General features: G+C 39.6%; 1 protein-coding gene across 1 annotated transcript in view; it reads right to left on the reverse strand.

Annotated features, from left to right (window-relative positions):
• Positions 1–15162, reverse strand: part of adamts3 (ADAM metallopeptidase with thrombospondin type 1 motif, 3) — a 140077-nt gene that overhangs the window by 115811 nt on the left and 9104 nt on the right.

Here is a 15162-nt window from a genome sequence, read left to right on the forward strand (position 1 = left end):
ATGTGGGAGAAAACCGAAGTGCCCGGAGAAAACCCACATAGGCACGGGGAGAACATACAAACACCACACAGGTGGGTCCATGATTAGAGCCCCGGTCCTTAGAACTGTGAGGGCAACGCTTTCTAGCTGCGGCACCGTGCCGCCCTAAGGAAAAGTTATAGGTTAAAATAAAGCTTGCAGGAGGGGTAAACTTTTGTATTTTAAAATTAAATGTTCTCTATATCATGGATTTTCTGTTACTGTAGGTGGGTCTGGACTGCATCCCCTGAGAAAAACGTGGGTCACTGTAATGAAAAGAATAACGCCATACATGGCGATATCGATGTTGTCGGCCGTCTAGACGTGAGATGGTTCAATGCATTGATTTTGAAGCGTTTGTTACAGTAACAAAAAAATAAGATCAGTTTCATTTCCAGTGAGAAGTCACGGCTAACATTGGGATTTCTGCTACTGCTCCTGTATACAATGGAGCATTTAGCAGGCGAAGAGATGGATATTTCCCGCAGGATTTGACCTCCTGGAGCGAATGGCTCAAAAAGGCGTTAATGCAGCGTCAGGGTCTTTGCAATATATATCTCACTTCTGCCCCTTTGATACGTATATAATCTCGACCTTTGTGGAGGATTGCCAAACCTCGTATAGTAAGTGCGAAAGGTTTCTCATAAATACGTGAACAGCTATGGCCAGCTTTTGGTGAACAAACATCTTTGAACTGGGCGTTGTGACTGGTATCATTCGTTCAAAGTAGACAATTTAGTTAACATTTTCATGTTAACTGGCTAGCTACCATACCCTCTGACTTGCGAGCGAAAGGTGGTGTTAAATTAAAACGAATCTAAAGCCCCTTAAAGTTGTGCAGGTTGAAATAAGACGACCGTAAACCCCCCCAAAATTGCACGAGTTAAAGTTAACAGGTAAACAAACACACCACACCAAGGTTTCACGGGTTAAAAATACACTACGGTTAAAAAATGACTTTGCCGCCTAATAAAAAGTGTTTTACAGGCATTAAAAATGCTACTGTAAAACCCCAAAAGTTCTTCAAGTAAAAATAAAATTAACATAGTTAATTAGTAACGTAATGAATAGAGGAAAAAAAATGTTTTTTAGTTTTACAGATTAAAAAAAAAAAAAAAAAAAAACCTGCGAATGCTAAAATGAAATTCCAGTAAAAGTTTCAAACATTGCACAGGTTAAAATAACACCACATTAATTAAAGGGAATGGAAGGACCGCAATGCACCTTTTGGCCAATATTATACAGTTTTTATGCTTAACATGAATCCTAAATCTGTTATGAAGGAAACAATTTTGTTTTTTCATTATCTGCAACAAATGATCGCACATTGTTGTATCCGCCGGAAAAGGACGGAAACGTGGCGGAGAAAGCCGATCAGGGGCGTGACGTAGGACGTTGTGACAGCAACATGGATCCTGTAGGAAGGAGTTTTCTGATAATTCAAGCAATGAACATTATTCTGAAGTGTCCCACGAAGACTGTGAGGAATATGAGCTTTATGAAGCTTTATTAAATGTTGTCCATTTGAGCCACTTAGACAGCACACACGTTCGAATTCAGACGAAGTAGCAGCAGCAATCAGACCCATCGCGGAGTATATGCCTCCTGTTGGAAATAATCGTCTGGTAAGCGTTTGTGAAGTTCTTGTTTTGTTTAGTTAGTCATAAACTGATAAATGGTAAAGGCTTCGATATCCAGAATGCATACGAAGTTTTCGGTCTTGTTTTGAAATTATGCAAATGCCGTGTATTTAGTGATTTGGGACGCGGCAACTACTTTGCGTGTAAAATGCTTATTATTGCACCAAAATTTAAAACTGAAAAATAGTCGCATAAGTTAATATAAAAACTTGAAAACCTTACAATCACTGCAAAAAAAATTACTGTAAACCCCCAAGTTGTAAATGAAACATATAACTGTTCACTTTCTATAATCTTATTCTATACTCCCCCCAAAACGTTTATAGGTTAAAGAAAACTACAGTAAATAATACAATAAGACCATCTTAAAATGGCCCAAATCATTCAGATTAAAATGGAATTACAGTAAAAATATCAAAAATTTTCTGAAAAAAAATCAAGGACCATAAATCCTCCAAAAAATGTGCAGGTTAGGATAAAATACCGTTAAAAACACAAAATGTTACACAGGTTAAATTTCGTTACGTCCTTCAAAAATGAAATTTTGTGGAGGAGAATTCAGCCCCTCAATTTCACTCACTTCAAATTTAAAATCTGTGTCTAGAAAGAGTCTTCCGGGAGCTTCTGCTGTCCATGGAGAGCCTGTCTTACCTCTTTCCGAAAGGCCGCACAACATTCTTCCTTTCTCAGCTTCCACCACCTGGTTCTCTGCTCTACCTTTGTCTTCTTAATCTTCCTACCCACCACCAGAGTCATCCTACACACTACCATCCTATGCTGTCGAGCTACACTCTTCCCTACCACTACTTTACGGTCAGTAACCTCCTTCAGATTACATCGTCTGCACAAAATATAATCCACCTGCGTGCTTCTACCTCCGCTCTTGTAGGTCACTATATGTTCCTCCCTCTTCTGGAAATAAGTGTTTACTACAGCCATCTCCATCTTTTTTGCAGAGTCCACCACCATCTGTCCCTCAAAGTTCCTTTCCTGGATGCCGTACTTACCCATCACTTCTTCATCGCCCCTGTTTCCTTTACCAATATGTCCATTACAATCTGCACCAATCACAACTCTCTCGCTGTCTGGGATGCTCAGAACTACTTCATCTAGTTCCTTCCAGAATTTCTCTTTCAACTCTAGGTCACATCCTACCTGTGGTGCATAGCCGCTAACCACATTATACATAGCACCCTCAATTTCAAATTTTAGTCTCATCACTCGATCTGATACTCTTTTCACCTCCAAGACAGCACTAGGTTAGCAGTGCCAGGGGCGGGCGTTGTTAACCCGGGCCACGACCGATCCGGTATGGGATTCTTTAGATGAACGCTCATATTTGTTTGGCACAGTTTTTACGCCGGATGCCCTTCCTGACGCAACCCTCTGCATTTATCCGGGCTTGGGACCAGCCAACAGATTGAACTGGTTTGTGCCCCCATAGAAGCTATACCCAAAAAGGCATAGGAAGTCTGCCATTTTGCTTCAAAACAGATATTTTAGAGTAAATTTGATTATTTCCAGGGATCCTTGAAAAACTAACTTCTCATAGAGCTAACCAAATTTTAGCACGCGTTTATTTCCCCCTCCTGAGGGGCTAATAAGAGCAATGGCGGACCAAACTAGACACAGTAATGTGTGTTGATTGGTGGACAAAAGATTGGTCACTTCCAGGATCGCCAGAAAATTAAACGAAAAAAAATGCTTTTTACCTTACCATAAGTTAGCCTACTTCTTGATGAAAATCCCGTTTTACCCTCATATGTACAAATGGAGTGCCTTTTAAACATAACTACTGACAAAGAACCCAACGCTAGACAGCAGTGGTATTTCCAGGTCGCTAGACTGTCAAAAAGACCAATTACCGTCCTCACATCGGTTTGTTTGCACCACCACAGCAGCCTGTTTCCACCCAAACAGTAGCATTAATGAGACCCGCCAACCTATATAAAAACATTAACTTCCCAAACAACAACAAAAAAAAACAACCAAAAAAAAAAAACATAGCTTCCTAACGGAACAAGGAAGGTTGAGCAACAGCAACATAACATTCAGGCTGGGTAATATAAAAAAATAATTGCAAAACCAGTAATTGATTCATGCTGCCAAACAAACTTATAAGCTGCATTTGCAAGCAGTGGCAGATTCAAGATAAATGAGCTTAAAAAAAAAAAAACAAGACGGAAAGAAAGCGGCTTTATATTTGAAATGTTTTTCGCTGATTTTGTTTTTCACACCAAGTCATCTTTGCAATGATAATAACACAGAGAGCACACGCATAAATTTTTTCCTGCCAACTACCACACAAGTATACATTGAAATCAACCCTAAATGTCAAACAGGACGATAAAATAATTGACGTTATGTAAATGCCACAAAGGGGTTGAACAACTAAATTTTTGTAGTCTGCTATGTGATGAAAGTCAAGTCAAAGTCGATTAACTGATGGAGTCACTGATAATTTTGGGCGCAGTACGGCAGTCCCCAACCTTTAGTGTGCCACGGACCAGTTGAACATGGAGATATTTTGACTGATGGGCATAGAAAATAAATAAATACAACTCACAATTAAGCTTGTTGGAATTAGTCTGCACATTTCTCTTGAACCAACAAGCCGGTCTCATCTTCTGTTCTCTAGTTTACCATAGCGTGGCTTGTTTTAAGATGTGACATCACAGCATGCCTCCAAGAAAATTTGGATCTACTTTTATTTCATTTCTCCTTTTTTTTTGATTGTATTTGAGGACAGGATTTTTAGTGATCTCAATTTTGTTAAAAAAAAAAAAAAAACTTCCACAATCAGCATCCATACGGCCGTATACATTGATTGGAGTGCACGTCAAAATTTTGGTCTGGTTCTCAAAGGAGCACCCAAGGTTTTTTTCCTAACCCACGACCTCACTGGTCTGTTTGGAAACATAAGTCCTATTTGTTACTTACATGTTTTCTGTGCAAATATGGGGAATACAACTGTTTGGGAGTTTGTTTAATGAGCTCATAGCCATTTTTTCCCCTTTTGGGTCTTTCTGCATATACTTGACATTTTATTTGTCTTCGTCTGAGCCAATTCATAGTTGGTAAACAACTTGTGCATGCAAACCTGCAGCTCGAGCAAGAGACATTTATTTAGATTAGGTTATTATTTCATACCAAGCATTCTGTGTATACTACTTAAAGATAGATAATTTCGAATCTGAGCGAGAACAAAGATCTTGAAACTAATTTGCTGCCAGCCATCCCAGTAGACATGCCACTTGGCATATTGAATAGGTGTCAGTTGCAGTGAATGAGTTTGAGCGTTGGTGTGCGTTATATCCAACAACATCTAGGTCTTTTTTTTTTTTTAAATAACCGCTTTCAATGTAAACAGAAGACAATCGTTTCAGCAGTTGGTTTTTGAGACTTTTTCATGGGTTTACTCATTATAGACATGCCGACCAAGTGAAATTTCCTATGGAAGCTGAATTTTGAAATATAATCAACTAGCTTCTATTGGTTCTAATCGAGTTTTAGTCTAATTTGGGTTCTACTGAGCCACAATAGACACTTCAAACCAATTTCACCAACTTCCTGTGTCTTTTTGGAATAACTTTCGGAGCCTTTTTTTGCCCATGTGCTCAAGATGGACACGCCTATCACATTTGATACCGTTAAAGGGGAAATCCAGTGGTTTGCATTAACAATGTGTCCAATAGGTCATGTAATATGTACTCTATTTTGACAATGTGATGTTAAATCCTCTCTCATTTAATGGTGTTTTGAGATGATTTTTATTAACAATTACGTATTTCCAGGGGCGCTGCCATTTTCGCGAGTCATATTATCTATGTGTGCAGCTGTGACATGTACCGTGCTGCACCAAAGGCTCAATTACATGGGACACCATTATGCCCAGCGCTTATTTCTCGGATTTATCCTCATCTGATGAAGAAATAGCAGGATCAGTTGATCGGGAAGACAGAGGAATGCTTCCATACACAGCCGTGAGCGGCTCAGCCACTCGGTTGATCGGGAAGGTGGAGAAATACTTCCATACAGATTTGAACCTGTGGCTGTAAATAATGCTGCCAAGCGGCGGAGCCGTGAGCTCACTCTCCCGCGAGCGAGCTCTGCCACTCGGCTGTAAATTTTGAATATTCAGATGGTATATTCAGAGTCTGACGAGCTCGCCCCGGCGAGTGTCGGAGGCGTGAGCTCGCTCCCCGGCCAAGCGAGCTCCTGGCTCGGCGGGAAGTGAGCTCACGGCTCCGCCGCTCTGTATGGAAGTATTCCTCCATCTTCCCGATCAACCGATAGTGCTATTTCTTCACCAGATGAGGATAAATCCGAGAAATGGTGTCCCATGTAATCGAGCGTTTGGAACGGCACGGTACACATCACATCCACCCATGTAGGTCATGTGACTCGCGAAAATGACAATGCCCCTGAAAAGTCGTAATTGTCGATAAAAATCTTCTCAAAACACTTAAATGAGAGAGGATTTGACCTCACTTTGTCAAGATAGAGTACATATTACGTACATGAGCTATTGGATACATTGTGAATGCAAACCACAGGATTTCCCCCTTTAGGTGAAACTGGCTTTGGGGGGGCTATAAAAACAATATTATTGCAGAAGTCGCTACTAACCCAAAATGGTAGACTTTCTATGGCTTTTCAGGCACTTTTTTGTGCCGTCTATGCATCACATTGATGTCGCTAAGTGAAATTGTCATTGGCAGCTGAGATCTTAAACAGAATTCTAGAAGGTGCTGTTTGGCCAAAATGACTTTCTTGGATTTGCAGCTTCTACTAAACTTTAATCATCACTAGGATTAATATTTTCCATATAGGAAATGCCTCAAAATGGATTTGGCCTCATGACCAGGAACCACACCAATTTGCTTCAAAATGTAACTCGCACAGCAAACTTGACCCGCGCATTAAATACATTTATTTGGTGGTGCATTTAGCTCCTTAACATTGAGGATTTGCTCTCCCTGTTTGTTTTCCTTACGTATTTTGAGAAATGCTCTCAACCAAGATTTCTCTCTCTGACAAGGAATGGAGATGCGTGCCACTTTCAAGCCGGCAGATGAAAATGGCAGCTAATGATGACGAAGGTTTGCTCGCATTTCTGCAAAGCAAACACACCTTTGAACAACACCGCGGGTGAAAGGTGCCACTGTCCCGCCTCATAGCGAACCCTCTAAGAGGTTTTCACACTGAAAGGGGCTGTTTCTGACAAACTGGAGCCCTTCAGCTGAATGCCACATGTTGTTCTTGGCAGGGCAGCACTGTCTGCTTGGCCCGGTCTGAAGCCGGGGTATTAAAGTGATGGAACACAGGAGTCTTGATCCCGTTTTTTTTTTTTTTTTTTTTTCCCTGTTTGGGTCCCAGAAAACGGTGCAAGTCTCTGTCAAACACCTGCCATTGTCTTCCCCGTAACGGGATATACAATACAGTGGAACCTTGATTTATAAGTGCTCCAACCTTTGAGTTTTTTCATTGTTGGGTAAGGTTTTTCTGTCTGCTGCGAGGAAAAAGTTAATGTATGAACGAGCTTCAAAATAGATGCTGCTTGAGTGAGATGAATATGGAAATGGAGCAATTAAGTAATGAATGCCCTTCCATGTGGGAAAGGAGAGCCACGGTAGCTGATAAACTTTCAGAATTTTATTGAACGGTCAAACACAAAAATACAAAATGAGAATACACAAAGGAGCTGCTGAAGGCCAGAGACTCACAAGCACACACACACACACACACACGAATACTACACTAAATACCGTAATTACAGTTTAAAAACCAGTTTAATTCTTTACATTCTCTTTTGGTTTTGATACAATATAGTGCTAATGTTCATAGTAATGAATGTAAAGGTATAATAACAAAAGTAAGTAATAACACATTTTTAAAATTGTGGTGGTTTTTAAAAGGGCGGGAACAGATGGCCTTTCTGCTCATTTTAATGAAAATACATTTTACCAGGTAAAACCTTTTCATGCAGCAATCTCGGAAAGTTAAAACTGTATTTTAGTTTACGTACAGATCTGCAAAATGAAAGCTCAGAGGCTGATTTATGAGGTGTGTCCACGCTGGGGGGGTGCAAAAAATATGTAATGTAACCTAGCAACCAATGTAAGCAAACAGAGGAGCGGTAAAACTTAAAATCTTACCCTTGCGAAGTTGCACAGCAGTGCCAGACATTTATTTTTGGACATCATTCATGGTAGCGTTCAGTAATCCCAGTAGACAGTAAATAAACTCTGATGAACTTGACCCTGCAGGTGTTGTCAATATGCCTTTACCTTTAGCGTTTACCAAAGAAGCAACATTGCCATAAGTTAAAACCGGTATTTATCTGCTTCTTTTACATACAAATGCCATCAAATTACAGTATCAGTGTTGTAACAGAAGACAAGATAACAAGCCACTTGAGCTTTTATAGTTAAGTAGTTTGTTCATTTCTTGGTTAGTTAGCTTCCTATGTTTGTTTTTTTGCTATCTTATATGTTCTTTTGTTTCTCCGCTAGCTGGATAATTTTTCCATTTGTTAGCGTGTTTATTCGTTGTGAAGTTGGTTTTGTCTTCCATTTTGTTGGGTGATTTTCTTTTTTTTTAGCTTGGTAGTGTGTTCTTCTGTTCATTAGTCTTTCTTTCTTACAGGAACACATTCCTTAGGCGAATGATTCCCAATCAGTATTGAACCATGGCACATCTTACATTTGAAAAATCTCACGACACACCACCAAACAAAAATGTCACAAAAACACTCTGCCATCAAATGCATTCATTTGTTCTTTCTTTATATGCTGCTGCCAGAGATAGAGGAAAAAAGACATCATTTCATGTCATTATCCCAGCCACTTATCCTCACAATGGTTGTGAGAAAGCTGGAGCCTATCCCAGCTAGCTTCGGCGAAAGGCGGACTCCACCCTGAACTGGTCACTAGTCCGTCAAAGGGCAGATATCGACACCTTCACTGAGCGGGAATCGATCCCACGCTCCCTGCATCAAAGGCAGGTGTGTGTATCACTACACCATCAGTGACTCTAAAAGATACATTATTTGTTCAAATGAAAAAGTATTTTGGCCAACTAAGTGAAATTAGATAACTTCCCTCGGCACACCAGAACAGCTCTCACGGCACACTGGTTGGGAATCGCTGAGTTTGGCAGTTTTTCTTGTTGTTTTGTAATTTTTTCTCTGTTCCATTGTTTATGTGTTTATTAGTTTGAGAGTTTGGGCGTTTACGTATTTTCTCTGTAAGATGTTTCATTTGTTTATTTCCTAGTTAGTTAGTTCTTGCATAAATTAGGGAGTTAAACGTTTGACTCATTTAAGGAATCTGCTCTTTCACTTTTGGATTACTTGCATCACATGTTGAGCATGGTGGTTAGTTTGTTCTTTTATTTGTTATTCAGTTAGCAATGTGGCTTGTTTGTCAATCTTTTTTGTCATTTGTTAGCTATGGCAACCATTTCTCATTCAGAGTATTTGTTCATTTGTGTTTTACTACTTTGGTTAATTAGTTTGTTTGTTTGTTCTTAAGTTAACTAAGCAATTTGTCCAGAGATTTATTGAGTTATAGTCTTCATTTGTTGGTTCACTTGTTTGAAGAAAAATGTGCTTTTTATCATATTTTTTTTCCCCCAAATTGGAACTTTACCAACCTTTTCAGGGCAAACATGAAGAGAATTTGGCCGTAGTGTGACCCGGCATCAAACAAGTCATTGGCATAACTCACCAGAAAACTTCAGTGTCAGTGTGCTTGATTATGCAACACTTTTGGAAATTACAAATTCATATGGATTACAACGATAGAACCAAAATGGTCAAAACCATGACTGATAAGAAGCAAGGGGAAAGATAAAAAAACTAACAGCGTATTAGAACGTATCTGGGGTGCCAAGCATCAACGTAGTGACAAGGCAAATCAGTGTGTGTGTGTGGTGTGTGTGTGTGTGTGTTGTGTGTGTGTGTGTGTGTGTTCGCGGAATAGTTTACACGAGGAGGCCGCAGACATGAACTTTGAGGAGGATGGGAACAACGCAGCGTTCCGCCCTCTTGAAGACATGGAGGTCAGCTGCATTCCTGACTTGTTTGCTCTTATCATTTTTTTTCTCGCACTCTCTTTCCAGCCATGTGCAGCCTTCTCTGGCCATGTGACCCACACAAGAAGAAATAGAAGATGGAAAAAGTGGTACACACCAGCAGGAGTAGGGGGTAACAAATACTTTATTACTCGATTGATTTTGCAAGTACGTATCTTACTCAAGTATTTATTTTTCTGACCACTTTTTACTTTTGCTCCCTACAATTGAATGCCGTAGATATCTGTACTTTCATGCTTAAAATTGGCTCGTTATTCTTCCACCCACGCTGCATAACATTAAAAAAAAAAAGATGTTAAAAATGTGCGTTAAAGCCAACCACTGTTGAAATTCCGATTGAATGAGATCTTGCTGTCTTACACTTTATTTTGAAAGCATAACATTTAAAACCAACATTACCTCTCTGACATAGATGTGATTTTTTTTCCTTCTCAATGTGAAAAGTGACTGTATATAATTGAGAATAAAAATAGTTTTATTTAGTTATACTTCAGTACATTTTAGACATTTTAACATAATATCGGCGTTATAACAGTCCTTCTACTTGTTCCCATCTTTTATTACTACTTCTACTACATAAGGTGTGAACACGTTTTGCACCTGTGTCCAGCAGTGACTACTTTATTTACAATGTCAACAATCATAAAGAGCAGGTGTGCTCAAACCAACCAATCCCTGCCATTACAACAAAAAACATGCATAATTTCTATTTTTACAAGCCCAACTCCCAAATTCTCAGCAGGTTTTTTTTTTTACCCTTTCCAAGGAGAAAATGGAAAATTCCATTTCCTCTGCTTTTCTATGGCTTTTGTGTGAAATGGGAAGACTTCAAAGAAGATGTTCTCAGAGAGAAGTGACCACGGAGCTTAGGGTGTCATCCGCAAGTTGCAACCTGAATCCAGTTCCTCATTTTGATCCCGTTTCCAAACAAATCTCAATTCTGATTCCCGAGAAGGGGGCTGGGTCAAAAAGGTTTGCATGATTTCAATAAAGGACGTCAAAGTTATGAACATCCATAGCCTTACCATCCCGCAGCATAGTCTAAAATTAATATTCGACTTGGGATTCTTTATAACCGGTATCAAGATCATACTTACAAAATAAAAGGCAGCGTTTGCGGAGTTAAACCAACTGACCTAATATTCATTCATTAATGGTTCATCTAAATGTGAAAATTGTGACCGTTTTATCATGTCAAAGGGTTTATATGAGCAAGTTTTAAATTGACTTCCCATTTTAAGCATGTAGTCTTTCATTTTGAAGGATGCCCACCAGAATTCAGGATTTTTGCATGAAAAGTAACTTCACACGACAACAAAAGTAAACCGAGATGCCAAAAAAAGATTAATAAATGGAACCAAATACCATAAAACATGCTGATGAGGCACATGGTTAGTGTTTGTGATATTTTGATTCATTTATGGGAATTTTGTCCTACTTCATTGTGATATGAAGCTGCTACATTGAGATCAATGTTGATTTTTGTTTTTCCTGTCACAGGCTTTTACATTGGTTGGAAGACAAAAATAAATGCTGAAAATCATCAGTGGAAAAGTGCTTGGACTCATATATTTAACTTGGGTGGTGTCCACTTCTTCTGATCTACTCAGTCCCTGGAGTCCAGCTGTGTTTGATGATAGTGACTTGACATGATAAGGAAAGCCACACACCTGTCTATATAAGACCTCACAGCTCACAGTGCATGTTAGAGCAAATGAAAATCATGAGGTCAAAGGAACTGCCTGAAGAGTTCGGCAACAGAATTGTGGAAATGCACAGATTGGGTCAACATTGCAAAATGAAGCTGCTGCCCTTAAGGTTCCTAAGAGCACAGTGGCCTCCATAATCCTTAAATAGAAAACTTTTGGGATGACCAGAACCCTTCCTCGGGTTGGCCGTCCAGACAAAGTAACCAATCGGGAGAGAGGAACCTTGGTGTAAGGGTAACGAAGGACCCAAAGATCACTGTGGATGAGCTCCAGAGATACAGTTGGGAGAAAGTTCTCGAAAATCAACCATCATTGCAACCCCTCCGCCTGTCGGGCCTGATGGAAGTCAATTGAAAGCCTCCATGAAGTTTGTTTTAAAAAAAAAAAAAAAAAAAACACCTAAGAGACTCCAAGATGGTGTGAAATAAGATTCTCTGTTCTAATGAGACCAAGACAGAATTTAATGGCCCTAATTCTAAGCAATCTGTGTAAACAAAGCCACCACACAGTGCTCATGTCTGAAATTGTGCTCTCAAGTCAAACCAAAAAAATTGCCTGTATGACAACTTGTACCTGGAAAAACATCCAAGCTGTGTTACTCGTATCTCAAGGCGCCACTGTACTTACGGGAGTTAATTAAGGAACAAAAGGACAAATAACCTAATTAACCAACGATCTTGAACATGAATGCTTTTCTGGTTTGCAGGGAGGTGGACCCTAACCCAATTGACTTCGGTCGAAAGGTGTAACACAGTTGCACGGTCATTTGGACAGACTTCCATTAACACCCACTGAGTGGGAACTAAACCCATAGTGCCTGCATCAAAGTCAGGAAAATGTAGCACTACAACATCGGTGACCTCGTACACAGTAAATTAAAAAGCACAGCTCAGCACTTGACATGTTGCATCAGATTAAAGCACAACCACTTCACAGCCAGCCTCACAATCCCCCCACCACACACATACACACAATTACTCAACCACTATGCCGCTGCGGTAGCAGACACAGGAAGTAAATGCTTCACAAGACTGCTGGCTATAATTAAGACATCGTAAAACACGCACAAAAGTCACACTTCACACAGGGTGACCACGAAGCATCAAAGAAGGACAAGCTTCCTTCGTACGCTTCATCTAAGCCTCAACTCCGCACTGATGCAACAAGAGAAAGCACGTCATGTTGAGCTCTGTAAAGCATATTAGATACAGTACTGTGTGGTATAAATTATCTCTTCGTCAGATTGAGTCCGAGGCTACTATTAGACCGAGCCATGCCCCAAATGGCAAAAATCTGGGATTAGCACTCGCATAAATAGGGATTGCAAATTTGGAAAGATGCTACGATGCTAAGATGCTGTGGCAAAGCAACAACTTGGCCAAATGAACATCAACATACTGTAGTTCCTTAGAACCAAGAAGCCACAATATGCTGGTAAAGCAATAGTTTTGTCTCAATAATGCTCCTTGACTCACTTCAAAAGTTTCTCAAATCAAGTAAACACTTCAACTCACTTCACCATAGTTCCCCAGCACGAAAATGCCAAGAGATTGTGACAAAACATCACTTCTTACAAAACATACACTTTTTTTGTTTTTTCATTTTCAGTAAATAATGGTTTGGCAAAAAAGTCCACAAATATGATTTTGTAAAGGCCAGACATCATACCTGCAGGGTTTCATTGCCTTTCACACAAGTTGACAGCTACCAGCAAAGGGGCATTCGATTCCTCTTAACAAGGATGTTGGATGAAGAAGTCCAACATTACATCAACTAAGGGAAGTAGAGCTATGGTACGATAATTCAAATCAGATTAAATAATATAATTATTTTTTCTAAGACTATTTATTAATTAATCTTCCATACTGCTTATCCTCACCAGGGTTGTTGGCATATCAGAACCTATCCCAGCTATCTTCACAAGGGGGCATGGAAGCAATTCGCACTCCCGTTCATATCTACGGGCAATTTAGAGTCTACAATTAACATGGCATGCATGGTTTTGGAATGTGGGAGGACACCAGAGTACCCATAGAAAATTCACACAGGCAAGGGGAGAACATCCAAAACCCACGTAGGCTAGGCTGGGATTAGAACCTAGGACCGCAAAACTGTAAAGCAGATGTACAGTACATACCGGTCGTTCAATCATTCCACCTCAAGTTATTCAGTTTAATGTAAAAAAAAACAAAAACATATTGTATTTTACATTTTTCCTGAAAACCAAAATTAAATTCTTAAATTCATTCAAAATAAATGATTATGATAACTATACAAGAACGATAAGAATACAGGAAATGCAAATGCTTAAAATTATGGATTTTTTACATCAAAATATTAATCAATTTTGTTTCCATCTTTTTAATAATTCCTCCAGTGGAAAAGGACATTTATATACAAAATTATTAATATATTTCAAAAACATTTCATAATTGTAATTTTTCTATGCTTAGTATAATCCCAGAATCCAAATCTTAAACCAATAAAAACAAAATAAAATATTACTAATGTGTTTTTCGATCAAGGAAATTTAGCTGAATGGGAATCGTCAAACAAAACATGTTTTCTTTGTACTTCCACGAGGAGATAATTTAGCAAGTGTTTGGGTGCGTGTGTGTGTGCGTGTCTGCATTATGAGGAGAACGTTTAAAACAAACTTCAGAAGCAACCATGAAATTTACGGGACTAACCAATAAAGTGAATCATCAAATTACACACAGTAAGCAATTCCACCACATATTCCTCATTTGGAATCATGAATGTCTTTGCAATGAATGGACTCCATCGTGCCATTGAGTAAAGTATGCGTTGCAATGATACATTCAAAAATGTGTCACAGCTGTCAGCTGATGAAGTGCAGTACAGGCAAACGACTAACTGCCACAAGGCTATTTAAAAAGCACAACTCTCACATCCTGTGTGGACCCCCGCCCCCTCCAACTCCTAAGATACACACACACACACACACACACACACTCCCATTGAGCCACTGATGAACTGCTTCCTCCAGCCTGCGTCAATGACAAATGCCGCAGATACCAAGCTTTCTGATGCAAGCCCCCACATTTTGCCCCAGAATACCTTGAAAGTCTTTCACATTTCATGCACACTATGCATTGATACTCCGTGGGTGGATGTGGAAAAGAAGCCCCAACGTAGTTCACAGTAGCTACAATAATAAACTCTTGGTTTTGAGTATTGTATATGTAGCATGCTGCCGAGACAGCTAACTTTGTTCCGACAAAAGGCGATTTTCACTGAGTAGTTTTATCTTGCTCAAATTTCAGATGGGATCTGGAACAAATGAACATGGCTGAGACATTCAGATGGGGTTTAATATATTTTAGGCAATTTCAAATAAAATAATGTTGAATGCTTGTATTTTTCAAACTCAACATCCTCAATATGGGTCAAATGAATGTCGGAAACATGGCGCATTGAGAAAACATCTGTTCAGGCATCATTACAATCATGACCGTGTGGTCATAATCATTTAATCATTCACTCAGGATGCCCACACCTGCTCGGCGCTTCTCACCGCGGGCAACTCCAGAGTGACAGAGATTCCAATCCATCTCAAGAGTACTGGTACCAGAGCACAAGCCGTGTGTGCAGGCCAGCCCGACTACATCTGGTCGGAATTTCTTGTCCTCACAACACCAGTTCAGGCTCCTGCCCTTCCAAAGAGGTGACATTCC

The sequence above is a fragment of the Syngnathoides biaculeatus genome, chromosome 4 (genome assembly GCF_019802595.1).
Source record: "Syngnathoides biaculeatus isolate LvHL_M chromosome 4, ASM1980259v1, whole genome shotgun sequence".
NCBI classification, from domain to species: Eukaryota; Metazoa; Chordata; class Actinopteri; order Syngnathiformes; family Syngnathidae; genus Syngnathoides; species Syngnathoides biaculeatus.